Below are 16,426 nucleotides of genomic sequence, written 5' to 3' on the forward strand. Positions count from 1 at the left end.
AAGTGCAGTCTACAGCTGCCTGCCAGGGAGACCGCCTCACGTCATGGTGCTTATGCTCCTGCCACCTTCATTCCAGTTAATAATGAACATTCAAGAGTAGTGACACTCAGGTTGGCAAAGAGAACATGCAGCATGCTTCCTTTAAGTGAAAAAGTGCGTGAACAACAATCCATTTTAAGAAAGAGGAAGTGCAAGATAATGGTCACATGACCATCAAGTGCTCTATTTTATGAGCTATTAATCTCTTATTGGGTCTGTTTTAGAAATTAAATGTTCATGGAGGTCTGTACAGGAGTAAATAGTTGGGGTTCAGTACTGAAGCTTCAAGCAACCACTTGAGGGTCTTGAACCATGACATGCTCATGGACACAGGGACTACTGTATAAAGTGACACCAGGCAGGAGCTCCATTCATACAACACTCTGCACCAGTCTTGTAACTTCCTAGGAACAGTGTTTAAAGTGGGTTTGGTGTTTTGGTGTGTGTATTACATTCAGTATGGTGCATGCATGTGTGTGTGCAGACATGAGTTCACTGTGCACATGTATGATGTGGCCAGAGAACTTTAGGTGCCTGTGATGGTTTGATTCAGGGGTCCCCCATAACCTTAGGTGTTCTGAATGCTAGGTTCCCAGCTGATGGAGATTTGGGAACTAACGCCTCCTGGAGGCAGTGTATTGTTGGGGGCGAGCTTATGGAGTTTATAGCCAGTGTCCCCTGGCCAGTGTTTGGTACACTCTCCTGTTGCTATTGTCCACCTGGTATTGGTCAGGGGGTGATGTTCACCCTCTGCTCATGCTGTTGTTTACCCTGCCATCATGGAGCTTCCCCTTGAGTCTGTAAACCAACATAAACCTTTCTTCCCACAAGCTGCTCTTAAATTTGGCCAGCCAGACCAAATGAGCTAACAGGTGCAACAGTGGCACATCTGTTATGGGGAAAAACAACCGCCACTTAATTGGACTGGAGGCCTGCTCCGTGGGAGGGAACACATCCCTGATACTGAAAACCTACAACAGGGGTAGTCATGAGCCCTAGGGGTGTGACGCCTATGGCCGTCTAGCTAAATGTATATACTATGCTCAACAAACTGCCCAGTACACACTTCTCTTAATGTTGATACCCATATACTAATGCTACTCTCACTTTTGGTTAGAGAACCTTCTCTTTTAAGGTGGCAGTGACCATGGTGCTAAGAAGAAGTGCACTGCAGTATCTCTATCACACCTTCCAAGGCTCAGGGTCCATTGTGGAAGAGGTGGTGAAAAGAATGTAAGAGCCAAAGAAAGGGTAGGACTCCTCTGTAGACCAGCTGACTGTAAGATGGAAAAAGTAGCACTGTATGCAGTCCTATGGGAGAAAAAAGTCATCAGTAGTGAAACAATGGACACTGGAAACCTCAGTTTGGCCAGATAGGCCAAATGACCAAATGGGTGCAATAGTGGCATGTCTGCTCTGGGGAAAACCAACTGCTCTTTAATTGGACTGGAGGTCCACTCTTATGGGAGGGAACACATGCCTGGTACTGAAAACCTAATCAGAAGCCTATGGCAGGGAGGTCAGGTGCCTTAGGGGTATCAAGCCCACTCTTCTCTGGCTAAACGTATATATCATTCTCACCAAACTGCCCTGAAAGTGCGACACTTAATGTTCATATTCACATATTAATGCTACTCTCATTTTGGTTATAGAAGCTTCTTTTTTCAGATGGCAGTGACCACTGGGATGACCCAGTGCTGAGAAGAAGTGACAGAGGAGTGTCCAGCACTGACAAATCTCTATCACACCTTCCAAGGCTCAGGGTCCATTGCGGAAAAGGTAGTGGAAAGATTGGAAGAGCCAAAGGAAGGGTAGGACTCCTTACAACATGCTCCTCCACACACAAAATGGCCTGGATATCCATGACCTTGCAGTGACTGACACTATCTACACAAGACCATCATAATAGGAGGAAAAGATGATGACATCAAAATAAAAGAGAGATTGATTGAGAGAGGGAGGGGATATGATGGAGAATGGAGTTTCAAAGGGGAAAGTGAGGGGAAGGAGGGAATTACCATGGGATATTTACAATTATGGAAGCTGTCAATTTAAAAAAAAGGGGGGGGGGCTGGAAAGATGGCTTAGCGGTTAAGAGCTTGCCTGTGAAGCCTAAGGACCCTGGTTCAAGGATCGATTTCCCACGACCCACGTAAACCAGATGCACAATGTGGCACATACATCTGGAGTTGTTTGCAGTGGCTGGAAGCCCTGGTGTGCCCATTCTCTCTCTCTCTCGCTCTCTGTCTCATTCTGTCTGTCACTCTCAGATAAATAAATTAAAATTAAATAAAAGAAATGGTGGCATGTCACTCACCAACACGGAAGAATGGGGGCCTGTCTATGACAAAGCGTGAAGGTCACTCACTGACACAGAAGAATGGTGGGGGGCTGTCTGTGAGAAAGCATGAGGACAACTGGCTGAAGGGGCTGGTGATACTGCCACCAGACCCCGTCACCTCTTCTCCCTGGACGGTACAGCTGGTCAAAGGTGGCATGCCACTCACCTGGCCCTGACCTGCCCCCATCAGCTGCATATCCAACCCCAGGCCCAGCCATGTGACACTGGACCTCCCCTTGGTAAAGAATGACTCAACCAGGGTGCCCCCCATGGGATCCACAAAGTCTGGGCACATAGTGTTCTTGTAAGAAGAGCTCATCTGAAGGCTGGAGAGATGGCTCAGCTAAGCAGGCATGGACCTGAGAGGGCCTCCGTGCGACAAACTGATTATGTGATTGTGGCTACGCGTGTCTGTAATCCCAGTGCTGTGGGGACAGAGCAGAGACAGCGCCACTGGGACTCACTGGTCAGCCCATCTGACAGGCAATGGCAGCTCCAGGTTCAGTAAGAGACGCCGCCTCATAGGAAAGGACAACCGGCATTCTCCTCTGGCTTCACGTGTGCATGGGGTGCAGGCATCTGCTCACACACACATGTGCACACCACAGCACACACACAGCACCATGCATAGCACATGCACGTGCATACACACACACACACACACACACACAGTGCTCCTGAGGGCGGGGAAGGGGGAATTTCCATGAAGACGTCTCCCAGCTACTTGTTCATTTAGCAATGCTCTCTTCCAAAGGAAAGAAAAAAAGTCCTGCATGAGAGGAAGGCAAGAAAGCCAGTCCCACCCCACACAAGGCCTTTGTTCCTGTTTGTCTTTCTCTCAAACACTAATGAAATTGCCCTCGAGCATTCTTCTGAGTCTATTTTTTTTTTTTTTTTAATTTGAGAGGAAGGGTATGGGAATGCCAGGGCCTCCTGCTACTGGAAATGAACTCCAGATGCACATGCCACTTTGTACATCTGGTTTTATGTGGGTACTGGAGAAATCAAACCCAGGCCATAGGACTTTGCAAGCAAGTGCCTTTAACTGCTAAGCCATCTTTTCAGGTCCCATTTTTAAATTATTTTATTAACAAAACTAAGAACCCACAAAAGGAAATCCCAGTTCCCAGGTAACAGCCCCATCAGTCTACCAAGATTCCAATGTCTCCACATCCTTGCCAGCGGGTATGTGCTGGACTGCTGGTAAACCGCCACCGAGAAGGATGAACGTCGATCTCACAGCGGTGTCTCTGCGCTTCCCCTTGAATGACGGCCACCGTTAGGTACGTACCTGTCATGTGTGGCTCCTTGGCAGGGGAGGGGAATGTCTACACAGATCCTTCACCCATTTTCTAATATGGTTGTCATTTTGCTCTTCAGTTGTCTGAACTACTTCTTAATGAATTTCATTCATCAAATATATGATACATGAATACTTTCTCCCATTCCGTGGGTGTATAAATCTTATCTTCTATTTTCAATACATAATTTTTTGTTCCTAAGAAAATAAATGACTATTTCTGTTCAGTCACTAAGTGCTCATTTCTCATGGGCTCCTACATACATTGTACCTTGATAGTACATTTTTTAGAAAGATAAAACTACAGTTTGTTACAAATAGAAAGGGAACACATATTAAAGGTTTTATTTAACTGATAAATTAACGAGGGAACAAAATGTTACCAGAGGTCCAAAGAGGAATGTAAGCAACATAAACATATGTAGGCAATCAGGAACACAGAGGATACATGTTAACAGACACAAAGTTAGCTTCTTGGGGGAATAAACAGCACTTCCCCAGTTGCATGTCTATGAGTAAGAATCATTTCTGTTACTACGGATTTTCTGTAACTTAGCAAACTGCAAGCGAGGTCACAGAGTAAGTATCAAAGGCACAGATAAGCCAGAGGAGTACACAAGACACTTCAGATCTTTTTTTCCACATTTTAGAATCTCATACAACTCTCTCTGACATTACCTTTTTTCTTTATTGGTGTGTGTGTGTGTATGTGTGTGTGATGTGTATGTGCATGTGTGTATATGTTGTATATGTGTTCACATGCAGGGGAATGTGTGTGCAGGTGCCATGTGCACGTGTGCATGTATGTGGAAGCCACAGGACAGCTATGAACGTCAGTCCTCAGCATGCCGTCCACCAATGAGAGAGGGCGGTCTCACGGGCATGGGTTTGCCAACCTGGCCAGCGAGCCCCAGTGCTGGGTGTACAAGCATGTGCCACCCCATTCCCAGTACTTTACATGGGCATTAGGGACCAAATTCAGGATCTCATGCTTGTGAGACTACAGATTTACCAAATGATCTAGCTTCCCAGCACCAACATTATTTTTAAAAAAATTTTTTTTGAATCAGTCATGATCTTAATGAGATGGAAAGCACGCAGAAATGTGAACAAGGAGATCTTAATATAAACAACTAACTACAACCAAGGATCGGATTAACAAGAAGATCTTAATATAAGCAACTAACTACAACCCAGGATCGGATTAACAAGGAGATCTTAATATAAGCAACTAACTACAACCCAGGATCGGATTAACAAGGAGATCTTAATATAAGCAACTAACTACAACCCAGGACTGGATTAGCAAGGAATCAATTGGTAAAAGGTAGCACACCATTCTTCCAGCATGCAGCATGGACTGGTGCCTGGGGAAGCCGCTGGGCTACATGCATCTTCAGTCAGGTCACTGGAAAAGGATCTTCCCACCCTTGGGAGGGGCTCACAAAGCCTCAGCTGCTCCCCCCCCCCCCGGCCCCACCAAGGATTTACAGGCAGTTAGTGGTTGCTCTGGGAGGAGGGGAGATTTTCTTCAATGGTTTATTGACTATAAGTTGCCCACAGTGCAAACAACAACTCGACCAATAATTAACTGTAACTAACCCTCCTTAAGCTCAGTGAGCCACACCTCCCCTTTCCCTGCAAGAAAAGAAAGAAACCCATGGGACAGCAGAAAGGGGACTACTTTGGAAGGGGGCAAGAGAGGACAATGGGGTGAACATGCTCAAAGCACATGATAACCATGTGTGAAAACATCCCACTGCATCAATAAAGAGCACGTGCCATAAGCATGAGACAGGAGACCTCCCAATTGGATTCCTTGACTCTCGAGCAGCCAGGCAGACAGATGGCATGGCTATGCCCATGTGTAACCCCAGTTCAGGAGGCAGGGACAGGGTGGGAGATGTTGACCAAAAAAGTGAATAAGTAAACAGTGAAAACAGCACAGAGTTGAGTGAAAGAATTGGCCTGAAGGAAAACAGACAGACAAGCAAAAGGAGGCTGCCCAGTGTTGACCTCTGCCCTCTCAACATGCATGTGGAGCCACACAAATACAGACACACTCATACAAACACATCCATACACTACCCACATAACACAACACACATACCCACCACCAAATATCATCATGAGACCCATTAGCATATACAGTTACTATCAGCTAATTAAAAACTTTAAAAAGCCTCCCCACCCTTGAACCACAGTGGAACCAGGAAGCAATATTCTTTCCTCCTGCAGTGAATTTCTAGTGCCCTCTACTGACTGAGCTCAACTCTGTGCCACCTGCAAAGGAAAACACTTGAGGGCCCACGTCTGCCCTCACATGTAGGCAAAAGGGAAGAAACCTGCAGGAGTGCCAAGCCCAGCAGGTTCTCAGGTGTGCTGACACCACCTGTGGGCCTTCCTCTGAGCCTCAGTCCCCTGGCGGCTTTCCTACACTTCAGTAAAACAAACACTACGCACTTGCATGCAGGGCCATGATGCTGAGTGCTTTGGTTCCTGAGCCCTGGGAACTGCTCTGGGCTTCTCGGTTCTCCCTCTCTCGGCTCCTTCCTGCCCTGCTCTCTAGGGACTGAGTTCTGCCCACACACTAGTTCCCGCCTTCCTCCAGGCTCGCAGGCCCCTCCTCGGACTTACTCAACTGCTCCGTCACTGGCTGCGCTGCGTACAAGCCTCCCCCAGCCCTTTGCCATGAACTGCTACGAGGCGAGGCTGGGAGGCTGGCGTCTGAGCTTACCCTGGTGGTTTCTGCAGGTCCCAAGGGCACTGCATGGTACATTTACTGGTCTTGTATTAGGAGTCTTAGTTAGCAAAGAAGGGGAAGAGAGAATTAGGGATTTCTTCAGGGAATACCTAACGCACTGTGAGAAGAATGGAGTTGGTAGACTAACCATCTCACTTAAGTTCCCCTGCCGCCAAACCCTTCACAGGGACTGCCTGGCTGAGACTGACTCCTGCCCTCCCAGCAGGGAGATGCTAGACCCTTACTCTTTGAAGACAGCATCTTTCTCGGGCTGATAAGATGGAGCACATGTGACAGGCCAGGCCACAACCAAGGCTCACCAGGAGCTGGGTGTTTCCACTTACTCTCTGGGAGTCACATAACTTGTGCTAATTGGCCACAAAGTCACTGCCTGTATGGAAGAGGGAGCCCAATGGAGATCACCCCCACCCAGACTCAGCCAGTCAACCCTATAAACAACAAATGAAAAACCCAGCTGACAACAGCAGACTATGCAGTAGCTGGGACCAGAACTGCCAGTGAGCACCCACAAACCTTACTCTCTGTGGCCACTAAGTACTGGGATAACTGTGTCATAAGACAACAAAGATGGCAAATGGGCAAAGTCTAATTGATGGCAGAGAAGGCCCTAGAAGGCTGGGCAGCAGCATTTCGATTCTGAACCACAGTGAGATCCAATCTTTAGAAAGGAAGATGTTCTGAAAAGACACTTGTGCCCTTCCCTTTGGCTGTCAGATTATTCAAACAGTGGACCCCAAGGAACTGAAATTTGCCTAGGCATCTCATGTTGGGAAAAGAAAAAGTCAGAAGCTCGGTACCAGCCAAAGGAGGAACTTATTTCAGAGCCTCGGGGAAGATCAGTGTACAGGGCTGGGGAGACAGCTTTCAAAGCCCACTGGCATTGGTTTGATGCCCCAGTATCCACATAAGCAAGACACACAGAGTGGCATAATGAATTGTGCAAATGCATGGACTTCGCTGGGACATTTTCACACACACACGTGTTTCGTGGGCAGCTATGGGAGTGCCTGTATGATCCATTTCTCTAGGGTGTGGCTTTCTGTTCCAGCCGCCCACATGGACTTTCTCTAACTCTAGTCTGGGAAACTTGGATGAGGTAAAATACACAGAAGGTCAGGATGAGTGCAACCTAAACACCACTCACAACAGACTTCTATCTCTCCTTTCAGCTATGAGAATGTGTTGGCCATACACATGTGCACACACAGGCAAACACTCCTAGAGAACACACCCATCCCCTTCTGCTCAAAACAGACATCACGCTGCCATCGCCAGAAATAACACCAGAGTCTGAAAGTCCCATCTAAAAACACATCATCCATCCAGCTAACTTCTACCCACCACTATGTAGGCTTTGATTGACAGGGCAAGGTTCTATCATCCTCCCAGGACTTTCCTCCATACCAAAATCCTAACAGTGAAGGAAACTGTAGCCCCTGATGTCTTGGAACAAGCATGCTATCCTACTGCAGGTGGTGTTCTGCCAAGCACATCACGACTCTATGTTCTGGTGAAAGCTCCCCAGGCCAAGCACGGTTCCATCCCATTTACAGAAATAAGCTCCGAAATCTTCACAGGGCTCCCCCAGTGTCAAGCTCAGCCAAGGGCACAAGTGACCCATGTTCCCTGTGTCAAGAGCTCTCCCTCACTCTTTCCCACCTCGCTCCTTCAGGAAGCAGCTAGAGGCCACACACATGGCCCATGGGTGCTGAGCAGAACAGCACAGCACGGGGTGGAAACCCCTCCTAGTTATCTCAGCAGCAGCAGGAGGCCGAATCACATCCCACTCCCATCGCAGACCAGGATCTCGTGGCCTGTCTCTCTCGTCAGAGCTCAAGCCTTACTTTTCCTTCACGAGACTGCTTCAGCTAAACAGAAAAGACCTGGAGTCCACGGTGAGGAAGACTGCTGCCGTCCTGCTTCTGGACAGCCAGCGGTTCTAAGCCCTCCTGCCTGCAAGGAGACTGGATTGCAACATGGGCATTCCATACTCAGAACCTGAAAATCCAGTCGGACTCACAGGACCACAGTGTGAACAAACCTCAGACATCTCCATATCCATCTTTCAACTGCTACCCACCTGGTGTGCAACTGCAAATGGAAGGTCACAGTCCAGCCGGCCAGCCTACTGTTCCCAGGGTTGAACAACAGACGGACAGCCCACCTCAAACGCGGTGGAGGATGAGGGCCGACACTCAGGGCTGTCTTCTGACCTCTGCGCGTACCGTGGCACGTGAGCACCACCCCCACCCACATAGGTACTAGGGAAAGAAGGAAGGGAGGGAGGGAGGGAGGGAAGGGCCAGGTCAAAGGAATCTGTGATATTTACAAGTCAGAGCAGGGGCTGGAGAGATTGTTCGGTGGTTAAAGGTGCCTGCTTGCAAAGCCTGTTGGCCCAGGTTTGATTCCCTAGTACCACGCAAAGCCAACTTTACAAAGTGGTGCATGCATCTGGAGTTCATTTGCAGTGGCAAGAGGCCTTGATGCATCCATTTTATCCCCCTCTCTCACTCTTTCTGTGTGCTTGTAAATAAATAAGTAGAAATAAAAATATATAAAAGTCTCAACAGTGGGGCAGGGGATCATGGGAGTCAGGGGTAGAGGGAGACCATAAGGGGTGGGGGAGCTCCCATGCTCTCTTTGCTTATCTGAGTGGTTAGGTGAGTATACATACTTTGTGGAAAGTCACAGAGCCCCACACGTGTACTTGCCTGCATGTGTATTACATCAATAAAAAGTTAAAATAGCACCAAGGATACTGGTTTGCTTAACCACAGCGACTATAAACATGTTGGTTAGCTCTGATGTTGTGATATGAAATTATCTCTGCACTTGTCTCACTCCAGCCCCCTTCAAGGCACTGAGCTCCTAAAAACCTAGTCACTTCCTAAGTGACACAAGCTGGAACACCTGACACCAACCCTTTGCCTTGGAATGTGACATCTAAAGGCAAGGGGTGGCCTCCTCAGGTCTCACCCAGCCAGGTGCATTAACATGCGTCCAAAGCCAGCCCCAAGTCTGAGGAGACAAAATTACAGTCCACCACTGGGTCACTCACCTGTCACTCTGCAAATTCAACCCAACCATCCTTTGTCCTTTGCCAGCCCTTCAGTCTGCCAGGGAAACAAACAAGATGTGTATGTGTGTGCAAAGTGATGCTTTTAACCAAGTCAGCAGCACGAGCTCCCGGAATAAAACTGCAAGTACTATCCAAAATCCCAACCAGACAGGGCTCTTCCCAAAAAGGAAACTAATCCAATGTCAAGGAGAAGTCGTCGAGACAGACATTTGGAGTGCACCTCAGGTTCAGCAAATCAGAACTGCATGTCCACATAGCGCTCAGCCGCCCAGCAGGCTCATTTCCTGCAATCACTCACTCAGGGGACTAGTACGTTTCAAGGTCTTGAGACATGGTCCCTCACTCTAGAGAGCACATAGAGTAAGTAGCATTCATTTCCGTTTGCATGCTGGAAATAAAGACACACCCAACTCCTGCTTTTCAGGCATTATATAGAAGGTGTTCCTAGGTAGCTAATGCAGACACCCTCTACCCCCGAAGTGCTGAGCTCACAGAAGACACAGGTAATCATTAGACTCCCATTTCCTACAGTTACCACACCATGAAGAGCCCCCAGCCTAATGTGGTTTATCTGTATCACACAGGGCGTGCTTACACTATATATAGTGTAAACAAATTCTTTTTGGCTTTGCGTGTGTGTGTGTGTGTGTGTGTGTGTGTGTGTGTGTGTATTAGCTTCATGAACTCCACCCACCTCTTTCTGGGACAGTGTCTCTCATTGGTCTGGACTTTACTCACTAGGCTAGGCTGGCTGGCCAGTGAGCCCTGGGACTCTGCTATCAGCACCTCCCCAGCACTAGGATTACAGGCATGCCAGCCTGCCCAACACTGTATACAGGTACTGGGAAGCGAATTTAAGTCCTCATGCTTGAAAGGTAAGCACTTTGCCCACACAGCCATCTCCTCAGCTCCTACAAACTCATTCCTGCCATGAACAGCCTCACACTTAGCACATCCACGAGAGATGGTATGTTGCTAATCACAATGGGACCAACTTAAAATAAAGGAATTGACTGGAATAAACTTAAAGGCTAGTGTGTCAGTTAAACGACCGGTTTTATTCTGGTCCGCAGCCCGAGGGCACAGGCCATCCTGGCGAGGAAGGCAAGGCAAGCAGGGGTGGGAGGCAGCTCGTCACACCGCATGGGCAGTCGGGAGCAGAGGCGTGTGCCGCCGCTCAGCTCACTTTCTTCTTTTTACCCAGCCCAGGGCCCCAGCCCAGGGAATAGTGCCACCCACGTCCAGGTGTGTCTCCCAGGTGCTCCTAAGTTCAGTCCACAATGGACAGGACCGTCATAACAGGGGCACCAAATGTACAGGCAGGAGAAAAGTGCCTGGAGTTAAGAAAATAATAGTTCTGAGTTTGGGGAAAAAAAAAAAGAAAGAAAGAAAGAAAAGAACATTGGAGACTAAGGAGATGGCTCAGTGAGTAAAGTACTTGCCTTGCAAGCATGAGTTCAATCTAAGAACCCAAGCAAAATGCCAGGCAAGGTGGCATGTGCCTTCCGCAATACCAGTGCTGGAGACAGAGACAGGCAGATCCCTGGGGGCTTGCCATCTGGTCTAGTGAAACCAGTAAGCTCCATATCCAGTGCCTCAAAAAATAAGGTGGAGGGCTGAAGAGAATGCTCAGTGATTAAGGCGTTTGCTAGCAAAGCTTGACGGTCTGGGTTCAATTCCCCAGTATCCATGTAAAGCCAGGTGCACAAAGTGGCACATGCATCTGGAGTTCATATGCAATGGCAGGAGGCCCTGGCAGCCTATACTCACACACACATAGATTCTCTCTCTCCCTCTCCCTCCCTCCCTCCCTCCTTCCCTCCCTCCCCCCCTCTCTCTCCCCTCCCCCCTGCAAATAAATACATAAATTAAAAAAAAAATAAGGTGGAAAGCCAGGGAGAAGAAACTTGATATTGATCTCTGGCTTCCACATGCATATGCACACACGTGCACCTTCACACATACTAACACATACGCACAGACATGGGGCAGAAAACACTGGGCAGGGAGTCAGAAAGTTCTAGCACAGAGTGCTGCCTGGCCGCATCACTGGCTCCTCACCTATCTCGACGGGCATTCATCAACAGCAACAAAGCTACGGTGACAAGCATGAAATATCTTCACAAATATGCCATCGGGTCCTCTTGCCTCAAAACAAAAGTGCCCACTGCCCACGGGGACTCATGGCCCTCCACTGATGAGAGCACTCAAGCCGGTGAAGTCATAAAACACAAGCCCGTCCCTGTCACAAAGCCTCTCAGGCTGTGGAAAGGCATTCTGCCAAGCCCGCAGGCACTGGCCTCCTCAGGCCAACAAACAGGGTTTAACAGGTGGCCAATGCAAGCAATGTCCTGCGGCCTTGAGTCTGATCAGGCTCAGGAACAAATAGGCATAACATCCTAGACAAATAGGACCCTGAGAGGGTAGAAATCATCCCAGGCCTCAAAATCCCACGGGAAGACAGCAGGAGCACATGAGCAGTGCCTCGTGTGAGCAACTGTCTTCTCTGAACTTGTGGGATCATGCGGAGTTGGCCACATGTTCTGAGAGCTAAAGTCCAATCTCAAGGCTTTGGTGAGTCTGGCTGGGCTGGGACCCATGTTCCATCTCTCTCCAGATCCTATGTAAGTCAGACACACAAAGGTGAGGCAAGTGCAAGGTCACATATGCCCACTAAGTGGCACAAGTGTCTGGAGTTCAATTGTAGTGGCTGAGGCCCTGGTACACCAATTCTCTCTCTCTCTCTCTCTCTCTCTCTTTCTCTCTCAAATTAAAAAGAACTGTGTGGAGCTGAGGCCATAGCTCAGGGGACAAAGTGTCTGGCATGGAAGGAGTCCGGGATTCCTCCCCAGCACAGCACAGTCCAGGCATGCTGATACACACCTCAGAGGAGGATCAGGAGGCAAGGCCATCCGCCCTTGGCTACATGGTGAACTCAAGGCCAACCTGGGCTACGTGCATTCTCAAGTGAAGGGATGGATAGGGCTGGAGAGATAGCTTAGCAATTAAGGTGTTTGCCCGCAAAGCCGAAGGACCCAGTTTCGATTTGCCAGGACCCATGTAAGCCAGGTGCGTCAGGTGGTGCATGCATCTGGAATTTGTTTATAGTGGCTGAAGGCCCTGGTGTGCCCACTCTCTCTCTCTCTTTCTCATCTGCCTCTTTCTATCTCTTTCTCAAATAAATCAAATTTTAAAAAGAGAAAAAAGGAAGGAATAAAGGGAAGGAGGGAAAGGATAACAGAGGAGGGAGGAAAGGAGAAATTCACCCAAGAATAATTCTGTAGCTGGGAGTGATGGCGCACACCTTTAGTCTCAGCACGCAGGAGACAGAGGTAGGAGGAAGCGCTACTATGAGTTCTAAACTAGCCTGAGACTACATAGTAAATTCCAGGTCAACCTAGGCAAGAACAAGACCCTACCTCAAAAAGAAAAGAAAAAAAAAAAAAAGAATTCCATGAAAGATGAGTATGTGATCACAGGACTCACCTCAAGGTGGAAGGGCTGTCCAACCCAACAGATGGTGGGAATCACAAGAACACACCAAGTGCCTATGAGGATGAGAGAGAGGTCAAGAATGGCCATGTGCCACATGAACACTTAAGAAAAAATAGGCAGTGAAAGGACAAATCTGGTCCCTTACAAGGGTTCACTATTAAGTGGACAGCTTCCTGGTAGCCCATGCATGGCCAATACAACTTATGGGAGACAGTAAGCACATTAGAGGGCTTCCTCCCATTTGATAGTGTCCCCTTAAGAAGCAAAACAAATCCCAGCACTTGGGAGGCAGAGGTAGGAGCATCACCATGAGTATGAGGCCAGCCTGTGACTACATAGTGAATCACATGTCAGCCTGAACTAGAGCAAGACCCTACCTCAAAAAACCAAAAAAAAAAAAATAATAATAATAATAATATTTTTAATTTATTTATTATCATGAAAGAGAGAGAGAATAGGTACGTCAGTGCCTCTAGCCACTGCAAATGAACACCAGACACATGCGCCACCATGTGCATCAGATTTATTTGGGTACTGGGGAATCAAACCTGGGCCCTTAGGCTTTGCAGTAAGCATCTTAACCACTAAGCCATTGCTCCAAGCCAAAATGTATTTTTTTTAAGAACAAAGAAATCAGTGGTGTGGAGAGGAAGAAGAAAGGGGGAAACTGCTGAAGGTACAAACACAGCTCTTACCTACAAGGGATTAAGAGATGGTTTATTCTTGGGCCAGTAGGAATACCTTGGCCAGGTAACAAACATTCAGGTTATCCCAAATTGCACACTCCAACACAGGAACAATTGTGTGAAATTGTGACAGTGACAGAACCAAAGAAAGTCAGAATTCAAGGCACTTCTAAAATATTTTTAAAATACTGCATGGTTTGGGTCAGGTGTCCCTTATAAACTCATGTGTTTTAAATGCTTGGTCCCCAGATAGTGCACTTGGGGAGGTGGGGCCTTGCTAGAGGAGGTATGTTGCTGGGGTGGGCTCGGAGGTGTCACACCCACACCCCCTCCCTTGCCACAGCATGGCTCACCATCCGGCTGCTGTTCTCCACCTGCTGTCAAGAGGAGTGATGTCCGGCCTGAGCTCTACCATCTTTCCCCTGCCATCATGAAGCTCCACCAGGAGACCATAAGCCAAAATACACTCTTTCCTCCCATCAGCTGCTTTGGCTCCTGTGTTCTGTCCCGCTGAGGAGAAGGGAACTATCGAATGCATTGGTGGAGCCGTCAGACAGCAGGGCGGTCTCCGCTGTGGCCCCACATGCCGCATTCTTGGTGGGTGAGTACTTATGTTCTGCCACGCTGACACACCCCACAGGTTGCTTCAACATGACAGTCACAGGGTGACAGGGTCAGATGGAGCGGGGCAACGGGTGGCTGCTACAAAGGAGACAAAGATGGCCCAAGGTGATTTGCCTCTGGATTTGCAACATTCCGACTCTCCAAAATCACAGAAGTCCAGCCAGCCAGCCCTGTAGGTGCAGCTTTTTCCTGGGAACTTTAGGTCGCACAAAGATGTCAACAACCATATGAGAAGCATCGTGTTATTACCCATTAAGATAAGCAAGCTGTAGTGTTCCCCATCTCTCAGAGGAGGCTCCAAGCAGACAGCTCCAAACAGCAGTGCTGAAAGCTCGCCCCTCTCACACATTGGGATAACTTGGGAAGCTCATTAAACCCAAGGATTCCAGAGGAATTCAGAGGCCAGCCTGGCAAGAGCAAAGTTATCCTAAAGAGACACTGATTCCATTTCCTTCGGCATTCAGACTATTGAACAATGAAGCTCAAGCACCTGGTGTTTCCTCAGGAACCCCACGCTGGAAGAAGGAAAGGACAAAGCCAGGTGCCAGCCAGAGTGGAAACCTGTGCTCCCCAGAAAGGGATTTTAGTGCTGGAGAGATGTCGGAGGCACTGGCACCCAGACAATGATGGGCAGGACCACACTTGCCGGGCTGCCTAGCCCGCCGCTTACCTCGTTCCCCAAAGATGGGCTTGGGGAGCCAGTCCACTTGGATCTCTTTGTCTCTTCCCAATGTGGCCACACTGGACAAACCTCCTTTGTCTGCTTTCATTATGAATTTGGCTCTTTTATTCACTTACTGGGAATGGCTGGATGAGCCAGGTGTATATCTGGGCTATCAAAGCACAGGACCCTAACTCTGGGCACACTAGTGAGCGTGGAGCAGGAGATTATTAAAAAGGGCAGTACTGGGGACCCTGACCTGTGGCAGTTTGGATCTATGAAGACAAGTGCTTCTTGTGAAGTTGTAGCTTATTTAAATTCCTCCCAGAATTCATCTCTTCCAACCACCATGTCGAGTTGAGCTAAGAACGCTGTGTTTTACTCTAAACTTCACTGAAGCTATTAAGCAGTCATGAATAATCACTGATAAGCCACTGCAGGAATCCCACCCACAAAACCAACCCAGCTGCTGACGGTTACAGGTGAGTTTTTGCAGCAGATATAAGGGTCTGACTGTTCTGCTCCCTCCTGGCACACCTGATGCCATGCTTGGGTGTGTGTGTATGCACATGTGTAGGCATGCATGGCATGCATACGAGCATGTATGCAGGCCAGAAGACAGCGTCATGTGCCGTTCCTCAGGCACCATCCAATGCCTTTACAGACACTGGCCTGGAGCGTGCACGTAGGTTAGACAGTCAGCCACAGGGAGCCTCCCGTCTCCACCTCCCTAGCTCTGGGATTACAAGCAGGATCACTATGCCCTGCCTTTCTTTTTCTTGTCAATGGATTCTGGGATGGAAATCAGGTTCTCATGTTAACACGGCAAGCACTCTACCAACTGAGCCACCTCCATCACTCGATTCATGCTTTTAGGTAATGAAATGATGATGAGATTGTGTATTACTTTCCTTTACATTACAGTTAAAAAATGGCATTGGTGTTTTGTTTTCTTTTGTTTTTCTTGAGAAAGAGAAAGAAAAAGGAGGGCAAGAGAGAGCACACCAGGGCCTCTTGTCATTGCAAATGAACTCCAGATACATGAGCCACTTTGTGCATCTTGCTTTGCATGGCTCCTGGGGAACCAAACCCAGGCTGGCAGGCTTTGCAAACAAGCTCCTTTATCTACTGAACCATCTCCCCAGCCCACACCATTTTTTTTTTTTAATTGTGTGCTTCTGGGTCACATTATCTATGACATGTACTCAGGACAGTAAAAACAAATTTACCAAATAGCTGTTACACAGGAGACAATGGACACAGGACTAAGGACAACTTGAGAATACCCGCAGACCCTGGTAAACATGCTCTTCAAAGACAATGCTTATCTCACAAGTAAAGGATGCGACTTTCTTGCCTTTCCCATTATGGGCAGAGATGCCCATGGAGGGGAATGTTGGCTATAGGGCTGGCAGCCAGCATGGGACACCTGCTGCA

The 16,426-nt window shown here is 48.2% G+C and overlaps 1 protein-coding gene across 4 annotated transcripts in view; it reads right to left on the reverse strand.

Moving 5' to 3' along the window:
• Nucleotides 1-16,426, reverse strand: part of Mgat5 (alpha-1,6-mannosylglycoprotein 6-beta-N-acetylglucosaminyltransferase) — a 307,809-nt gene that overhangs the window by 199,710 nt on the left and 91,673 nt on the right. The window contains exon 1 of one of the 4 annotated variants that reach the window (XM_004668162.2): nt 13,010-13,071. The exons of 2 other annotated variants lie outside the window; for them this stretch is intronic. The gene's annotated coding sequence lies outside the window, so the exon portion shown is untranslated. Of the gene's footprint in view, nt 1-13,009; nt 13,072-16,426 lie in introns of those variants that run through there. One more of the 4 variants, XM_045151122.1, reaches the window with a different exon arrangement.

The sequence above is a fragment of the Jaculus jaculus genome, chromosome 5 (genome assembly GCF_020740685.1).
Source record: "Jaculus jaculus isolate mJacJac1 chromosome 5, mJacJac1.mat.Y.cur, whole genome shotgun sequence".
NCBI classification, from domain to species: Eukaryota; Metazoa; Chordata; class Mammalia; order Rodentia; family Dipodidae; genus Jaculus; species Jaculus jaculus.